This window comes from Excalfactoria chinensis, chromosome 6, assembly GCF_039878825.1.
Source record: "Excalfactoria chinensis isolate bCotChi1 chromosome 6, bCotChi1.hap2, whole genome shotgun sequence".
In the NCBI taxonomy this organism is placed as follows: Eukaryota; Metazoa; Chordata; class Aves; order Galliformes; family Phasianidae; genus Excalfactoria; species Excalfactoria chinensis.
This window is the reverse complement of record NC_092830.1, coordinates 33,165,076-33,181,046: the sequence shown is the minus strand read 5'-3', so window position 1 is coordinate 33,181,046 and position 15,971 is coordinate 33,165,076. Positions and strand designations below refer to the sequence as shown.

The 15,971-nt window shown below is 40.5% G+C and overlaps 1 protein-coding gene and 1 long non-coding RNA gene across 2 annotated transcripts in view; one reads left to right on the top strand and one right to left on the bottom strand.

The window, feature by feature from the left end:
* Positions 1–416, bottom strand: part of LOC140254396 (uncharacterized) — a 79,304-nt gene extending 78,888 nt beyond the window's left edge. Inside the window, exon 1 of the long non-coding RNA XR_011904189.1 lies at positions 351–416. This is a non-coding gene — a long non-coding RNA (uncharacterized lncRNA). The remainder of the gene's footprint in view (positions 1–350) is intronic.
* TIAL1 (TIA1 cytotoxic granule associated RNA binding protein like 1) overlaps positions 1–15,971 on the top strand; it is a 264,354-nt gene that overhangs the window by 106,951 nt on the left and 141,432 nt on the right. The gene's annotated exons all lie outside the window — the stretch shown is intronic.

Here is a 15,971-nt window from a genome sequence, read left to right as displayed (position 1 = left end):
TCCTACCTTTTCTTACCTTCCAGAAAGATACCAGCAGCCGCTCAATACTTGTAACTATACGGCTTTCTTTCTTGCCTAAGATAACAACAAGTTCAACCACAAAACATCCGCATAGAACTTATTTCACAGAGCCAGAGCCTCAACTAGAGCTCCACAGCCTGATCCCTCCTCTACCCATGCCGAGTGCAGCCAACAGCCATAACATACTGAGCAACCAAACCAGCAGGGAACAGAAGTCTGCAGCCCACTCACACCCACTCCAGAGGGGCAGCAAGCACCAACTTCCAAGCAACATCAGAGCTTTTCTCCCTCACAAAGTACAGATACGAGCAAGTAAAACCACCGCTAACCTCTTTCAAACAGCACGAAGATCTTCCTGCTCCTTTCAGACACCCACGTGCTTCTCTGGCTTCTTAAATGACTTTCCTACCAGGTGCTGGGCATCAGGGCTAACTACCCATTCCTAGCTTCCACCTTGGCAGCAATCGAGCTGCCACCTGTGTGCAGAATGGGCGCACCTATCCCACTGCAGCATGAGCTAAACCCGGAGAGACGAGTTTGCAAAATAAACACACTGAGACTTTGGTTTTTGCACACACACAAGCAAGTCTGCTAAGGAAAGGAAAATGAAGCAGGTCTAAAAAGAGGTTGAGCTTTCACGAATAGAAACACATCACAAAGGTAGTATTTAGCTTTCGGTTCTTTTGTCATGCAACCGGCCTTATTGAGCACCAATCTTCTGGAATCATTAGAAACTATTTCACTGGAAGCCCACAGCAGGCATAGCAGGATGTGATGAGGGCAGGGTCTATCCTGCAGCAAATGGCATTTGAGTTACAGCAGTCATCACTGCTTTTTAAGCACTTCTTACATTGTTAAAAGTAAAAAGGCCGGAACTTCATCTTTTAAAAATGCATCTTTTTCATGTCATTGAAAGTGAACTCCGACTAATCATGTCTGTAGTTCTGGTTTCAATTAGTTTCTCCAGAAGAAGATGTGGTGAGCAGAGCATTTTTTTGGCCATAACAGAGTGCCTGGCAAAATCCAAGCGCATTAGAATTAAAGACAAGCTTCCCAACCCTGTTTAGATCTCTAGATTTGTCATTCAGACTACCTTGCTTTCAGTGTTGGATAAAGTAGCAAAGAATGCAAGGCATAAATGTTTCCAAGAAGCTGCAGTAACGACTGTGTGCAGTGCTGCGGTGAATACATAAAGGCAAACCAAATAAATTGAGTGGAATAACGTTCCTGAAAGTGTTTCATGTGTCATATTGCATTTAAATTGATGGAAGGTGCCGTGGAAAACACAGCTTGCTTAGTAATTGCATACTGATGGTTAAATTAGAAGATATTGTTACTGAGCATATTATATTTTGCCTATTTTAAGCAAGCAGTTACATTTATGTTTGTTAGATATTTTTAAGTGATTACTTTTTACAACCACGTAACTCATTTTTGACTTTCGCCTCAATTGCATAAATCAACAGCCTTTTTAATTGAAGGGGAAAAGATTCTGACTTCAGACAAAGAGGGCAACATTTCTGGAGGCTGAACCGTCTCAAATGGAACCTTAAAAGCTGTGTATTATTCACCCTGTCATTTCTCTTTACTTCAGCGGAGAAAGTTTTTTGCTCTTTAATCCCATTAGCCCCGCTGAAGTCACAGGCTGGAGCCTGCACCATCTGGAGCCAGCCAGAGCTAAATGAGCACCTCCGCTGTGCAGACTGCTCGGCTGTGCAGCACTTTGGATGCGCTGCTGTGCAGTTTAAGCAATGTTGGTCTTTAATTACACACACAGAAAACAGGGAGAAACGACAGAAGCAGATTCCTCATCTGCAAACCCTGTTGTTGGGACAGACCGCTATGATGAAAATCTTTCCCCATCGAAGGCATTCTCAGTACCAGAATGGTCTGTATGCTGAGTATGAACTGCAAACCCCAGCAAATCCATCAGTAAATCCATGACTAACTCCTTGGGGACAGTAGCTTTGCTTTGGTTGTAGCCAAGTAAGCCCAGAGCAGGGCTGGGTGCCTGTAGCCAGCAGGATTGCCCTGAGCAGGAATTGGAGCTGGGAGCAGAGATGAGTGCAGGTGTGGGGGAGGAAGATGTGTGTGTGGTTTTGGAGGAGGTGTGATGGCACACGAACGAGACATTTCAGACAACAGCAACAACAAAATGCTGTTTACTCTCTGTTTACTCTTCAAAGACTTTCAAGTGATGTATAAAAACAATTCTCTCTGGTTTGCAGAATTATTTTTCTTCCTCCTGCCTTCTCAAGTTCTATCTTCTAACCTACCAGGGAAGACAAAACCCACATAGGAATACCCAAAATCCAAACCCTGCGTCTGAGAGGACTGTCCAAATTCTCTACTGAAGTAGATATTTATATTGAGAGAAGAAATAGATAACAGTTTACTCCTAAGATTTTGGACTTCTCTTTCATTTGTCTCTCCTTCTATGAGCACACAGATTATTTTGCCATGAGATCAGTTTAGTCGTGCATTACAGCTGTACTGTGTCAAAATTTTCTTCTCTAAATTGCCAGTGAAGGAACACTGACCCATCTACAGCAGATTCCCTTTCCCTCCTTCCTCTCCCCTATCCAATCTCTAAAGATTCTGTGCTTTGCTGTCAGCCAGCATCAAATATTGGAATAATTTCAAAAAGTGGAGAAAAAAGTTGCAGTTACATGTGAGGATTCTGGCACTCCCAGGGTGTGGATCCTCCTTCATCCTCCCAAGGATGAAGCCTTCTGTTTCACTTTTCCACAGTCTCACTTGGCCTCACTGAACTTACCTATTACATTTTTCCTCAGCAGCTACCAGCCTCAATTCTGATTAAAGGCCTGGAGAAGTGTGGTCCAGCTCTGATAACTTATTGACTCTTACAGCTTTTCTGGTCTCTTAATGCAATGCTAATAAATCTTGTTTCTTTCCTTTTCTATTTTTCTTTGATTTCTTCCATTTTCCATCAGGAACAAAGTATGAAGCTTTGCTTTACTGAGTTTTCTCTTCACAGTGTTTCTAGATTTTCTTCCACAGAAGTTTATCCTGATTGCTTTTTGAATGATGGATAAAAATAAAGAAGAAGGAATAAAATGAGTGTTAAACTTTCCAATGCTTGTATACAAATGAAGTGTGTCCTTTCCACTATGTGGCACGGTGCTACAGGGCCATGGTGGAACAGTGGCACAGATACTCACTGCATAAGGATGCTCGTCATGGAGACCATCTCTTTGGCCATGTCCAAAAGCAACCAGGCAGCCAGTGCTGAGCTGGCGGCAGGTGCTCTCCTGGTTTATGCCATCAACAGCCATCAACCAGTAGCAGCTTTATTGTTAAGATTACCTCCAGCTATCCCAGAGGAATTCCATTTGGCACACATGTCCTCTTTTACGGTCTCTGTTCCTCATCTGCTTCTTGCCAAGGGAAAATTATCTCAGATAAACAAAGGGGAGATGATTTTTCAAGAAAGAGGTATTGCTTTCATAATAAGGGCCTTGGGAAATATATATTAAAATAATAATAATAATAAATAAATAAAGATGTTTAAGAGCAAAAGGATGGTAAAAGTCAAGATGGGAGAAGTAAATACTGCATGAAATATAGATGCTTTCAATTTTGTTATTGTCATGAGAGGACAGGCACTTGTTTATACACCATTAGTATTTCCTTTCTCTTTTAGCAGCGCTTTCCTGCTGTGAAATGTTTGCTTTGGACTGCAGGGGAATCTGCTCAGTAAAGATGTGTGAGGAGGCAGCATGTAATGGATTACTGCCTGCGCACACCCAGACAGGGCTCTGCCCTGTGCAGAGAAGGTTCAGAAAGCCCTGAAGCTCAAAGGTCCCATGTTGTAAACAAACACTGTTAAGGAGACAAATCCTCTCCCTAGCAGAAGATGGTGTCTGAATCTTTGAGTAACCTACTTGTAGACCAGCAGTTGATTTATTTCAAATGCAAACCTTTTCTTCTGTGACAAGTGATCTGTGTGACCCCATAGGCACCAACAGCCATCACATGGTAAGCAATGGATGACTCCATGCCTACTGCCTAAATTCCAGTTTCAGCCCACAGATTCAGTCAAAGTGATGCTGTAAATCTGCGCAGCTGCAGAGGAGCCTAGAGAGAAAACAGAGAAGCTAAAAGGTTTGGCCAGTTAGTGTTTAAACAAGCTTTCATGGAACAGAGTTGGGCTAGATGTTAATTTGAAGCAGTTTTGATCTGTATGTGTATGTATTTCTGACAGGAGGAGGAGAGCAGAGAACTATTGGAAAGGAAAACAGTACTGAGTTGATCAGTGGGAAAGGAAACAAGGGTAAAAATGGCTTTAATGCAAGAAGATCTATCATGCAGAGTTGAAAAGTCTGGCTGTGAAAAGCCAATTAGTGCACTGAATTTGAAAAGCACTGGAGTTGAATATAGGGAAGATCATCAAAGAGAGCTGAAATATGCAGGCATAAAAGAGTTGCAGTCAAGTATATGAGATTTATTTTTAAAGAAATGAAATGCAGCAAGAATTAAATAAAAACAAGCTCCTGTCCTATAATAAAAGGGAGTTCTGCAAATCGTTACTGAAATGTAGCACCAGATTTATCTTTAGTTTTTTCAGGAGTAAGAGAGAGAATGCAGCAGCAGGGTAATGGGCAAAGGATAGAAAGAAAGAATAAAAGCCATGTATCTGTGTAGTATCAAACATCACGATGGATTAAGGTTTAGTTTACGAGGTCTTGTGCCACAAACACCACAAATAAAAAGCACAGCATTGAGAAACCAGCTTTCTATTTTAACCTCTTTTTGTTCTTGAAGCGTTAATGAGCAAACAGTCGAATTCTCCTATGGTCCCATATCGTGAGAACAAAAGTAAGGTTCAATATTCATCTTTTAAGCGATCAAAAAAATGTTCTGCAAATGGTGTCTCCTGTTAAGGAACTTGGGTGCTTACTGTGTCTGAGCACACTGAGAACTGCTTTAAAATAAACATTGAATTTACGAGGGATTATTCTGTGTTTAAAGTGTTCACCTGCTGACATTTATTCAAGGAAGTCAAACGAGTGCATTGATCTCTTACAGAAACAAAATGTTGCTTGAGTTTCTAGGAGCAACTCACAAAGTTATGCTTAAAATCTCAATATATCATGAGAAAACACATTGGCAGATATATACACTGAGGTATAAGAGCCCTCAATTCAGAGTCAGGGAGGTTTTGCATCCACAAGCAATACAGCGTATGGCGACGAGGTGCTGTGTCAGTCTGCTGGGTAAACTTTGTGCTCTAACAGCCTTCCAGAAGGTGGTCATAGAGATCTCTGGATGAACAGAATGGATGAAAACTGTTGTGTGTGAATCTGCCATTAGTGCTTCAAGCTTTCCTATTACTCTGCTGAAATCTTCGTGGAACACTTATGCTGAGGGATCGTCCAAGTATTCTGAGCAGAGAAGCTTGTAGTAAATAAATAAACTACTGAGGAGACCTTTTTTCCACCCCTCCATTGGTCTATTTTACATTTCAGTGGCTCAGAAAGTTTTTAGTGTAATCTATGTTGGTAATGTATTTTTCTAGCCTTGGGGAAATTATTTCTGTGTTTTGCATAGTTCAGCGCTGCAATTTGAGATCCGTGCTTAATATGCAAGAAGAAAGTACTTGAGCATTCTAATGCAATTCTTACTTTCAAATTCTTTCTCACTCTTCTCAGTATCAGCCTAAAAATATTTGCCCACGTTTCAAAAATAAGTCACTCGGCACTTTATATTTCTTGAGGCAGTCAGTACTCCAAGCTAACGTCAACATCCAGTGTTTCCTGTCAAGCCTAAGTTCATCTTTTAGTTTAGCCCTGCAGTGGATGTGAACATGTGAGATGCCTGTCCTTCAGATGAGGATTTGTTCTCCCAGGTAACAACATTTGTACATCTAGAGGCTAACTTGGCAGTGCCCACTCACAGTCCTGTGAATACTAAATAGGTGAGAAACCTAAGCACTCATCTTAATCTTTGGGAGTTTTTCTTTTTGAGTGCTTAATCTCAGTGGATCTAACTGCTGTTGGAAAAGTTTTGCTCTAACTTTTAGGTTGAGACTGATTTATGTGGCTTATAGAAACTATATGCAACATCCTCCTCCCAAACTATTACTCTTGTGTATAATTCATTGTGTATCATCTCTATACTGGAAATAATAATAATAAATGATAATTTGGAAGCAGTAGCTATCCTTTAACTTGCAACTTGAACACAATAGAAGTAAAACCAGCTTTAGTACTACCTGTAATTTTAAGATCATTTATGCTATTTTCTTGAACCATTTCTTTATCCATTGGCCTTTTCCAAACGAAGGCACACCCTCTAAATATCACTAAATCTGGTAGTGCTGTTTCTAATATAGATCTGACCTGAGGGAGGCAAGTACAACCACAGACAGACACAGACCCAGAGAACTGACAGCCAGTGAAGATCTCCATTTCACACTCATTTCTGCTGATTGACAATGGCTGACTTCTCAGAGTCTCTCCAGTGATCCAACCCCACTCTGCCATGTGGTCACCCCAGCAGCCATCCCTGTCCTTGCACTTTCTAGGGAGCAGAAATCACACAGGACACCACAAATCAGAGCAATTAAATTTCTCTACCAGAAATTGTTTTTCAATCCTGGCTTGAAGCTAAAATTGCATCATGAAATATAGAAGAGCTGGCAAACTGCAGTTCGTTGTTCAGCACAGCGAACTGGGAAATCATAATGCACTGGGTGTTTCACTTCCAAATGAAAACAGTTCCATGAAGATCCCTTGGACTAATTCTAGCTTTGAGTTAACAATGACAGAATGGCAGGTCAATGGAGTTCTGAATGTTCTTCATTGCTGACTGTGTTGTTCTGGCTGAGAACTGCCAGGTAGGTACTGACCATAGCTGAAACCTCAAATGTTTTGTTCTGCAGCTTCTCAAGTGTTCTTCTATAGCTGCTGATTGAAGATTGTGTTTAATTCCTCACCTATATATCTTTTAAATTGTTCTATGCGTAAAACTTTTACATTTCAGAAGTTTCCTCTTTTTCTGTGACTGGCTCTTTAACCATTAAAGCCTAGCATTGCTAATCACACTATTGAGGTCTGTGCTAATTTTCTAAAGAACTTACATACATGTGTGCACATGAGTGTACAAGTTTGTGTATATCTGGGATGAAAGAAATTCACTCTCTCCCGTAAGTCTATTTTTCTGACTGAATTTCCAGGCAGCACTATTTATTCTAAACTCAATACTAAACTCACTGTATTTTACAGAGCAAATAAAAACCCTACCAGATGGCTGGCCAAGGCTATTACAGTCTGCCATTACTTTCCACACCCACTTGTCCCTCCAGATTAGGAAATATGACTGAAGAGTTGGTTTTCCTCATATGCTTTCATTGCAGTGCTGCCAGCAAGCAGATGATGCCTCGCAGTTATCTCCAGCTCCCCCAGAGCACTCTGCTGCCACTCGGTACGCTTGCTTTGCTCTACTTTCTCTTTCCTCAGAGAAGGAAAAAGTGAATTATAAAGCACTATGCCTGCTCAGAGCAAAATAGGATCCAACTGAGAGTGTAATATTTCACCACGTGACTAGAATTTGGATATGGCAGAACTTGGGAAAAAAAAATAATAGTTTTGAGTCCAAAAATAGCTGTGTGCCAGAGTCAGCACACTTCTGCAGTCAACTGAAGGCTTCCTGTGATCTGAGCTGTGCTGCACTGTGTTCGTTTACAGAACAGACACAGAAGCAGTTGTAACTGAAGTCTCAGTAACTTTGCTCAGTTTCTCACAGACCAGATACTTCCATTCTCATTACCAGTTCCTGCCCTTTCTCTACCTGTTGCTTTGCAGAACCTTGATGCACAGCAGCACACCTCTTCCAGAACTTGAAGGAAAGCCCTTAGCATCCTACAAATGCTCACCATGCACATTGTGCGCGTGTGGGACATTCCAAGCCATGATTAAGGCTGGAAAAGCTCTCTCAGATCCCCAAGCCCAACCCCAGCCCACCCCACCATGCCCACATCCCTCAGTGCCACATCCCCATAGCTCTGGAACACCTCCAGAGGCAGTGACCCCACCACTCCCTGGGTATCCTCTGCCGCTACATCACTGCTGTTTCTGAAAAGAAATTTTTCCTGATGTCCAACCTGAACCTCCTCCAGCACAACTTCAGGCCATCTCACTTGACTCCTCATCTTATCACCCAGGATGATCAGCGAATTAATCTGCATCCAGCCCTTAGTTCAGCTAATTGCTATTAACGTGGAGCGCGTGCTATTACCATAAAGCAAATGGCAGCTGATGTGATGTGTTGGTCTTCAATAACAAGAGATCCATTTCAAATCATATCGTATTTGCTAGGGCTGCGTTCCTGGGCTGTTAGTACAGATGTTGTCACCTTCTAAATCATCTTTTCATGAGAGTTTAGAGGCCTGCTTCATCTGTCTTATTTTCCCTTTCTGCACAGATGTCTACATGAAACATAATTTTCTCCTTCTTTTACAAAGTACACTAAATGCTATTCATTAATCTCAGTGTGCACAGCTGGATTGTAAGCCCTGTGAGTTTTACAACTGCTTTACCTTAAATCTTGCTCCACAGAGCACACAGATGCAGTTGAGTGCTACCAAGCAGCAAACATCAATTTGGCAATTTTTGAGGAAGAATCTGGAGGAATTTGTGTACAGATGAGCAATCAGTTCCAACAGACATAGTGGTTTAATTTCTATCATTCTGATCATTCATGGATCTTCTGGGCAGGATGGGACTTCTTGTGCTGCCTGGGGAGTCCTGGAGTGGTTTCTGAGCTATGGAGAACATGGATGATGGTTAGCAGGCCCAGTGATTTAGTGCTTTGCTTGCAGGCAATAGCTGCAGAATGCCTTTCAGGTTCCATGTATTTGTCTATTTAATCTTAAGTTCAGACAGTCAGTTCTAAATTATGGCATTGCTGTGTAGTGCAATGAAGGACAGGGCCTTTAAATTTTCTGAATGAATTGTTTTATTACGTAATTTGAGCAGCCCTGAAGTGACCCCAAAAGCTGCTGTGGTCACACGGGACTGTTTCACTTAGTGGAAAGGCAAAAACAGCTGCCAGGACAAAAAGATGTTTTAGAGGGCTCAGATGTGCAAATGGGTGATGGATAATTAAAGTTATCTCAAATATTTGTTATGTCTTGGTTTATATCCCAACACTTCTCTAGCTGCTGAGCTGATGTAATTGGAGGATTAATTAATTGTATTAATTAATCAGGGCTAAAATGGGTAACTTTCATTTGTGTTCTAACCTTTACCATGTTCAGTGGCAATGGCTCATAAGCAGTGAAGAATGTGGCTTAATTTTCACCTGTGCTGTTTGTAAGACAAGAGGTAAGGCAAAAGGAGTTGGCTTTTGTCATGAATTGAGTAGTTTCACCTGTGAGAATGACAGTAATATATAAATGTGCTGTTTCACATTGCCAGTCTTAACAGTGAGTTTTCAGAAGATAACACCGTACTTTTGAAAGTATTTCTGCCAAGTAATAAATATTAAACAGTGTAATTTTACTTAGTTCATTTGTTTTTGTTTCTTATGTCTAGCTCCCTTAGAAAGTGCTGAGGAGCCAACAGCCTGCTCTGGCATTCACTGAAGCTGTGGGATGGATTGTCATTGATTTTAATGGGGTAAAAGGGATCCCTTGAAAGGCGTGTATTATAAAAAATTTAAATTGTGTATTTTTAATTCCCTTTCTATTGAAAAGATTTCTTTTTTTTTGCATGTTTCTGTGAATCCAAATGTCTTAAAAACAATTATAATGTAGTCAATGACAGCTGAATTTAGAGACGGATACTGCATGAAAGCAATTAAAACCTTGATGTTTGAGAAAAAAACTGACTGCCTTTCATGTTCAGAAGGTCACAAAAGTGAATTTGAAGTGAGTGTGATAGAAATGAATGGCTTCTAAGTACAAACTTGACACAGAGCGAGTGGGTTTTGACAGGGAGTGTCAAATAATTTCTGTAGAGCTCAAAATACTTCTGATTGCTCAGGAAGAAAAGTATCATAAGAATAAGGAAGTGCCTCTTCAAAGTTAGAAGGGGGAATAAGCTTTAATATTTGGATTAAGCTCATCCATGCAATAAATACCAAGCAATTTTGAGTGTGAATTTCCAGCCCAGCAGAAGAGGCCAGCACTATCTTGGTGTGCCAAAAATATGCCTTTGATAATAGTAGTGCCCTTTAGAGCTCTAAGGATACTGAAAAAGATAACATCGGCTTTTAGAAACTATTTGAATTCCAAGAAATTGCTATCACACAGAACTAAGAATTGGCGTTACCATTCCTCTATCTTGCCCAACCAGGCAATTTAAAGCTGCTGCTGCTGCCACAGAGGGAGCCTTGCTTCACAAAACCACAAAGTAATGTTCATAGTTTCCCAGTAAGGGGGAAAAAGTGAAAAAATTGCCATGGCAACAAAAAAAAAGCTGTAATCCAGAAGGCTTTACACAGGCTGCACCTAATTCTGGGCCATCGTCAGCTATGAAAGGCCAGTGGCTGAAGGCTGAATCTAGTAGAGTTTTTTCCACACTCCCTTTCTTCCTCCATTTGCCCTCTCCTAGCCTTTGTCGCAGCCAGCAGTTCTCTTCACTTCCCTGTGGGGTTTCTCATTTTTCTGTCACCAAAATGCAACATTCTCTTTTCTTATTCCTATTAGTCCAGCAGCTGAGAAAAAGTTGAATGTAGTGATAAGTCCCTTGATGGAAGAATGCAACATAAAACAGAGCCGGTAAGCAAGAAGAATTTGGTGGAACTGTATGACTTAACAGTTAGTTATTTGGTGCTGCACTCTTTCCATTACTAGTGATACATTTAGTACAAATAAACACAAAGCAACTTATATCCACTTAGTATAAATAAACATAAATTAACATATATTGAAATGACGTCATTAAACATTCAAATGGCTGTGAATTTGTGATTTTGCCACTTCAAATGTTGTTGTTCTTTTCATGTAATCTTGTACAATCCCCACTGCTTATCTTGCTTTAGAAGTGAATCTAACCGCAACAGACCATAATCTCACACCTCTCAGGCCATGATACGTTGAATCTGCAATGTAAGGGTTCCTACCAGTGCTTTCAGAGAATTAAAGGAAATCATAAACAACAGTAAGTCATACAAAGCAAGTTCACAAGAGAGCTCAAGGGACAATTTAGTCCATATCCTACTTCACGTCAGGGGAATTTACAGAAGTTAAGCATCTATAAATTCAAGAAAGTGGTAAAAAAATTTGGCCTAAACCAAATTTACTGAGAAAAAAAAAAAAAAACCAACAACAGAGGAGCAGTTGTTCATGGGAGAATATGAAGGTTAAACCAGCTGTTGTTGTGATTTAACATTTCTTTTCCAATACAACAGCATGCAAAGCTGATGAGAGCCCCAAATCCATGCTTTAGGCAAGAGGCTCTACACAAATTGATGTAGCTCTGAGCGCTGATGAATTGCATCCTTCTCCAGCAATGCAAATTGCCTGTATAAGAAAGTACAACATCAACACCCATGTAGCACGTAAAAGAATCAATGTCTAGATTGGAAGAAACCTGATTCTTTTCCTTTTCTAACAATACTAAGTGATTCCTTCACTCGAAAGCATAAAAGATTGCCTTACACTTCTCAAAATACACTCAACTTTCAGGACACTTGAATCAATTTCTTAAAGAATGTGAGCAAACAGGAGGAAAAAAAAATGACAGCAATTACAAAAGCCCTGATTATTAAATGGCACTTCAAATGAATCAAAGCTTCTGTGAGCATCACTCTTGACTTCAGAGCTTTTAATTAGATCTTGTTGAAAGTATATCAAAGAACAGATGATTGTCAACATTAATAGACAGCATGGAACCATTAAATATTAGTCATCTATTTCTAATCCAGTCTCCTTAGGAACTCCAGGAGGGGACAGCATAAGGCTAGCCCAATGTTCCCAAAGGGACACATCTCTGGATATTGTTTTCAGTCTGCACAAATGGCATCTAGGAACATCTGTAGAAGAACTGTTTGTATGTAATTGGATCTTCGACTTTTTCCATCCTGTGGGCATGCACAGCCTCCCCCTTCACCTCTCTCCACTCCCCCACCCCCCCCAACTTCCAAATGTAGCATATCTGAAACAAATAAAAGCCAGTATCAATTGATTGTATGGAACTCATTCTTTCTTTCAAAAGACAATATTAGGTAAAAGTCTTTGGAGCAAACTAGCTGAAGTAGAAAGCTTTAATTCCAGGGCAGTATACTTAATCCATCTTCATTTGCATCGGTGGAACAGATCCTTTAACGTGCTCCATTCCTTATCCACATGACTCAAGAAATCTCTGAAGAAAAAATTATTTGAAACATTTCTCCAGAATGAACAGTTTCTCTTTGATTCTCCTTTCCTTATTAGCTATATACTCCATTGCTGAGCTCTACTAATGATCCTGTCGGTTTAATCCCTGTATTATCTGATAACTTAGAAGAAATGTTCTGCTTAAGTTTAATCACGATTTTTATTCCCTTGGTTGAAATTTTTTACTCCTGGACTTTATATTGGTCACTAAATTAAGCATTACATAAAGCAGAATCCCTTTTCCCTTCAATATCCTGTAGATCTCAATGAAGTTCTGCTTATTACCAATAACTTCTCTCCACGCTAAAAGGAACTGGATGTGTCCTGACACCACAAAGATTCAATGCCCAGGAGTGAAAGATCTTACAGTAAATGCTGAAGGAAACACTTCTTCCTACCACTGCAGGATTTTTACCCTACAACTCATTTGTGTTCCTGCAAACTGCCCAAATTGTGCATGCTTACCTTCTGAAGTGAGGTGCACAGTGTACAAATACAGCTGTGGCCGTGATGTCTTAAGACAGTATTAATGCAAACACAGAAGAGTCATTCTGCAAAAGTTGTTCCTAGCGGCAGATCTGATGGAAGATAAAGTGTCACCTTCACTGGTGAGTGGGGCTGCTTCTTTCAGCTGAGGGAAAAGAATTATGCCTTTATTCCACCACAACACTGTGGAGATTCTTCCTCCTGCAGTAAGGTTCAGCTGAGCCCTCTGTGGCACTAGAAGCAGCATGATAGAGAAAGATAGGATGAAATAGGATGAAAGAATAAAGTCCGTGGGGAGTATTGTCACGATAGCTCACTGTAAGAGTCAGATGTAGAGCTGTAGATATCACTGCTACCAAATTGCAAAGAAGTACACGGCCTTTATTTTTGTAATTGATTTTCAGCAAATAAACTAGGATTTAATGTGGCTTTATTCACTTTATTATATATACTCGGTTCTGCTATAATGATAAAAACAGATTGGTTTTAGTTTTGGTCAGTTGTCTTGATAGGGAAAATTGGAGCAGGTCTTGTTTCTGTGTTCCAAGGTCACCTCATACCTGAGCATGTTTGGTCCATGGCAATATTTGGTAGAGAGCATCCCAGTGACCCGAGCAGCCTCTGTTCTTATTTCAGTCACAGCGGGGCTGTACACAGGCTTTCTTGTTTCCTTTCTTCTTTCTTCAGCTGCTTGCTGCAGTTGTTTAGATCTGTTCGTGCTGTCAGTGGCAGAGTATGAGAAATGAAGCTCAACAGGTGGCAGGATTGCTACTGGCATCCTATCTGTTATCATTAGCTGGTGGAAGAAAAACATTGCTCAAATAGTTTTGCTGAAGAATAGCAACTGATGGGTCTCTCATCTCTGTGCATGGCATGGGTCTTAAACAAAGCCCTGTGTTAACTATATGTCAAATTTTTGCCTGAAGAAATACATCCAGAGGATGGAATACACGGCTGAAGGTTTACAGAAATTGTACTTATCTATTTGGAACAAAAATACATTTGTGTCAATGTAAATCTATTCATTCGTGCCAGCGTAAATCAAGAGGAATGCAGTGAATCCTACTGAGTTGCACCAGAAGACCAAAACCATGCAATAAACACATCAGGATTTAGCACAGCAGTGCTAAAATCAGTTTGCTTGGAATTTTGGTGTTGTTTACACAAGATATTGGACTTCTTGGAAATGCAGTATCACAACTCGAGCCTTAGACCCAATAGTGCAACTGTAACTGGCCTTCTAAGACAGAGTTTTACATTCTGAATGAACCAATGTTTGGGCTAAAAAGTAAGGGGAAGCATAACACGAAGTGTCTTACAGATTGGTGAAAATAATAAAATCCACATAACACAGTGCATTTATCAGCACTGCGACAACATTAATTAGCTGCTGCCACCGGAGGAAATGGAAATATTGGATTTTGCTACGTGAGACACTTGAGACAAGTGATATCACTTACCAACAAAATTAAAGAGCAATCTGACTGCAGAAGAATAGTGAGACTATTATATATATATATATACATATGTTGCTTTATTTTCCTTCTGTTCTCAAATCCACCATTTGAAAATGAGCAAATACTTCATTACCGTGCTGGATCTGCTTTTAGATACTCACTGCAAATAACTTTCCCTTGTGATACTGTGTGAAGGAAATACTGACCCCAGGTTGGAGCATCCATGTGGGACAGCAACTGGACTCATGAGCACGGAATTGCACCTAAATAAGCCATGGTGATGAGAAAATGGGCCTATTTGAACACTAAGAAGCTGGCACGTAGTGATGGTCCTTTATTGACTTTAGAGCAATAAACTGAAGACTGGTTCCAGATGAGAAGCCATCCCTGTCTGCTTTAACTGTGCTATTTGTATAATAACCCATGCAATTGCAGTAAAGTGAGCAGTAGCAGGAAACAAATCAAAACTATTTTGGGAGTGAGCCATTACTCTGTAATTTTCAAACTGAATCCCAAACCCTCCATGTCAAGATGCAAATTGCCAAAGTCACCTATGAATCCAGGCTGGCAGAGCAGCAGGCTGCTAATTCAGTTCTGCTTCCCTTGCTAAGACCACTGCAGCTGCAAATCTACCCCTGAAAACTTCTCTCTGCTCCAGGATTCATTAGTATGCTGCTCTGGTTTAAATGTCAGCAGCAGAACACGTAATATATGATGAGTTTAGAGAGAATTTTAGAGTAAAGTAAAATGAGCCATTGCGGGTGGCGTGTGCATTGCTCTGTGTGACAAACATTCATTATAGCAAATCACCAGATCCCTAAATACCTCCCCCTCCAACTTTAATGACACGTGGGTACATCGTCATAATCATCCAGGATATTTTGCTATAACTGCTTCAGTTTAGTCTCATCTTGTAGCATATTGTCTGAATTTGTGGCGGCTTCATACTTGTTCATGTCTGGGAGCTAGAGAATGCCTTCTTAATATGGACAATTTGACCCATGAAATATTATAACACCCAAACCAAACATAGGTTATGCACTAGAGTAGGGATTTTTTGTGTTTTCTTGCAAGTAATAGACCACTGAACTCAGGGTGGCAGTTAGAGGGTCACATGTGGCTCTTACATGCAGTGATAGCAGCCTGGCACACAGTGATCGATGGGGGAACATGATAGTTACATGAGCTCTGATTGTCCTTGGGATTCATAGAGTCTGTAAAGCCAGAAAGGATCATCAGAGCTTTGGTGTAAGCTGTAGGACTTCTCCAGTTTTAACAACACCTTTCTTCTACAGAGGACACCTGATCTGGATTTGCAGGCTGAGCTCGGTGAAAAATCTCCATCAATACTTAAAATATCATTACAGTGTTCAAAAACAACTTGATAATACCGCGCCTCTGACTTCAGCTTGGCTTTGACTCCAACAAACCAAATATTCTCATCCTTCATCATCAGGCTTTGCAATATATGCTATATTCTGTTCACAGGGTTTACCCTGTACAGAGAAGATGCAGAAACAAATTTGTTATTAGGTAGATTCTTGCAAATCAGAGACTTAATTGTCCTTAGGAGTGGTGTTAAATTAGCCCCAAGTTCTGCAAGAGCTTCTTCCTGCATGACCAGGGAACATTTAGACCTCACCTGCTGTGAGAAGAAAACAGTG